General features: G+C 29.5%; 1 non-coding gene across 1 annotated transcript; it reads right to left on the bottom strand.

Moving 5' to 3' along the window:
- Nucleotides 1-831: 831 nt before the first annotated feature.
- Nucleotides 832-938, bottom strand: LOC115698357 (small nucleolar RNA R71). The gene has a single exon (XR_004008109.1). It is a non-coding gene; the product is annotated as a small nucleolar RNA R71 (small nucleolar RNA).
- Nucleotides 939-3,427: the final 2,489 nt, after the last annotated feature.

Here is a 3,427-nt window from a genome sequence, read left to right as displayed (position 1 = left end):
TATATAAAATTTATTATATATTATTATTATATATAATATTAATATATTATCATATATTATTTTTTATTATATACATTACTTAACTATTAAGAAAAGTATAGTATATATTATAAATTATAGTTGATATTAATATTTATATTTCAGTCAAATATATACATATTATTTATTTCTCGCTATATTTTAAATTCTGTCTTTATTTCTGCACATATATTAATATTAGTATTTATATTTCTGTCAAATATATACATATTATTTATTTCCGCTATATTTTAAATTCAGTCTTTATTTACGCAATTATATGGTAGGCACCGCCTCCTAATTTTTTCATGTTATTTTAATTTTTGTGATACTTGGTGTATGATTCGCTGGGAACGAAATTCTAAAAATCGTTTGGTAAAAAGAAAATTATTGTGGGTTGAAATTAAAAGTGAAAATTCTGACATCATGGAACCAAATCAAGTAAATGTGGAAGAAAAAACTCTTATTGATCATTTTTCTCCCATTTCTGCTAATCCACCATCATGCATTATTTTTCCTGAAATAAATGCTACACATTTTGAGCTGAAACCTTCCATAATTCAAATTTTGCCATCTTTTTATGGTTTAGGTAAAGAGGATCCATACATGCATGTAAAAGATTTTTTAGAAATTTGCTCTACTTTTAGATTTTAAATTTTTTCTGATGAATCTGTTAGGTTTAGACTTTTTCCATTCTCAGTAAAAGATAAGTCTAAAGCCTGGTAAAATTCACTCTTAGCCCGATCCATTTCTACTTGGGATGAATTAGTTAATAAATTTTTGTCCAAATTTTTTCCCATGTCTAAAACGGATAATATTAGGAGAGAAATCTCCGAATTTTATCAGAAAGATCACGAAGAATTTTATGAATGTTGGGAAAGATTTAAAGATTTATTGCTAAAATGTCCACACCATGGTTTTGAAAAATGGAGATTGGTAAAATACTTTTATGATGGATTATCTCCCTCAAACCGACAAATGGTACAATCAATGCACACTGGAAAATTTTTGCAATTTAGAGGGGATAAGGCTTGGGAGTCTCTTGAGAATCTTTCTGTAAATTCTCAACAATGGAATTGTTGCCAAGATCCTAGATAGAAAGCTTCCAACACACCTAAGAGAGGTGGAATTTACGATGTCAAAGATGAAGTAGACATCAAAACATCATTAGCGAATCTAACTAGGAGAGTTGAAGCTATGTCATTAAGTCAATCCAAGAATACTCCTATCCATAGGAATGAATTTTGTTCTCTATGTTATAGTACAAGTCATACTACCCAGTCCTGTCCATCATTGCCTATATACCAAGAGGCATTTTCTGAAGATGTGAATGCTCTTCAAACTTATGGGAATTCATTTGATAGCCCATTTGCTCAATCCTACAATCCAAATTGGAGAAATCATCCAAATTTTTCTTGGAGACAGAACCAGCCTCCAATGAACCACGGGCACCAATACAACTCACCCAATCAGAGTCATGCCCAACCTTATATGCCATATCCTCAACAACAAAGAAAACCATCTTTAGAGGATACCCTACAACAATTCATGCAAACCACCCAACAAGATTTACACACAAGTTCTCAATCTATGCTAAGGCTTGAGACACAAATTGGTCAGCTTGCTACTATTGTAGTTGAAAGGGAAAAGGAAAAACTTCCCAATCAACCCATTCCCAATCCAAAGAGCCAGTATGAGATAAGTACATCTAGACCTATTGAAGAAGCTAATTCAATTTCTATCCTTAGGTCTGGAAAAATTATTAAAAAACTTGATTACATATCTCAACCTGATGCTAAAATGAACATTGACTCGTTAAAAGAAAATGAAAAGAGTCAGCCTGAAAGCTCACATTCCAAAGACTTGGTTGAAAAAATGAGTCAAACTTTGTCGTTCATTCCAAAAGCTCCATTCCCACAGAGATTGGTCCCATTCAAAAGAGGTAGTCAGTATGGTGACATCTTAGAGGTATTCAAGCAAGTAAATATAAATATCCCTTTCTTAGATGTCATTAAGCAAATACCTGCCTACTCAAATTTTTTAAAAGATCTGTGTACTGCAAAAAGAAACACCAATGTTCCAAAAAAGTTAGCAGATTGATCTATGAAAATTCCTAGAGAATCACAATCACTCCCTAGACCATAAAAGTTATTTCGACCTCCTAATTGGGACATTCCTTTTGATCCCGGTAAGTTACTTTCTAAATGGACTGGTCCATTTTCTGTTCGTACTGTTTTACGGAGCTGTTGAAATTAAAAATTCTAAATTTGGTAATGTATTCAAAGTCAATGGTCAAAGGTTCAAAACATTTTTAGAATTAACACCACCTGAAGTGGAGGAAACGCTCTTTCACGACTCGATTTACCAAGGTTAGTGAATTCTTTCACTACTGGTCCTATCTTTAATTGCTTTCTTTATTTTTCAGTATTTTAGTTTATTTTCTGTCATTTGTTTTTTAGAAAATCAACATCTATCACTGTGCATATTCTCTATTTTTTTTTTTTCAGTTCTCATCTCATGTTCTTATCATATACATATTTAGACATTGAGGACACTCTCATTTTAGTTGGGGGTACTGAGTATATTCTTGTGTTAAGTTCGATAAATTTCTTACCTTTTTGAAAATTTTGAGTCAAATTCTACTGCTAATTATGTGAATAAATAAATATTGTGTTAGACTAGTTTATACTATATTTAGTTGCTTAGATAGTAATTCCAGTAAAAATTGCACAAACCAAACATGTGATTTGATTGTTTTTAACACATTTAATTGAGAAAAATCTTAAGTTAAAAGCTTTCATTTTTCGTGAGAAGTGAGAATTGAGAAAACGACTTTTTGAACATATATTGATCTTCTGAATTGGTAAAATCGAAATTTTTTGAAATTTGAAAATATGACAATTACTAGAGGGATATTTTTTTAAAAAAATTGAGCCTAATTGTAAATTTATTATCTTTATATTTTCTTATCACATGTTGCCTCTTGTTAAAAAAAAAAAAAAGGGTAAAGATATATATTGTGGATATTGCCCTTAAAAAAAATACATACATATCATATAAAGAGCAATATCTTACATACTATATATATATAAAAAAACAAAAATCAAACAAGAGCAACATTTCTCTATCAGCGTAGCTTGGTCAAAATTTAAAATATACCAAAGAAAATTTTGCTACGGTAAATAATTATTGTGGATATTGCCCTTAAAAAAATACATATATATCATATAAAGAGCAATATCTTAGTTTTAATCATTTAGCAAAGTAAAAAATATATATATCGGTAAAAATATATATGCATATATAATATATATATAGAAAAAAAATAATATATCATCATCAATCAAAAGAGACTTTGCTACAGTTTATTTTTCATAAATTTTAGTCACCAAATACAAAAAAAAAAAAA

The sequence above is a fragment of the Cannabis sativa genome, chromosome 7 (assembly GCF_029168945.1).
Source record: "Cannabis sativa cultivar Pink pepper isolate KNU-18-1 chromosome 7, ASM2916894v1, whole genome shotgun sequence".
NCBI lineage: Eukaryota > Viridiplantae > Streptophyta > Magnoliopsida > Rosales > Cannabaceae > Cannabis > Cannabis sativa.
Note: the sequence above shows the minus strand (reverse complement) of the source record. Positions and strands in the feature narration are given on the sequence as shown.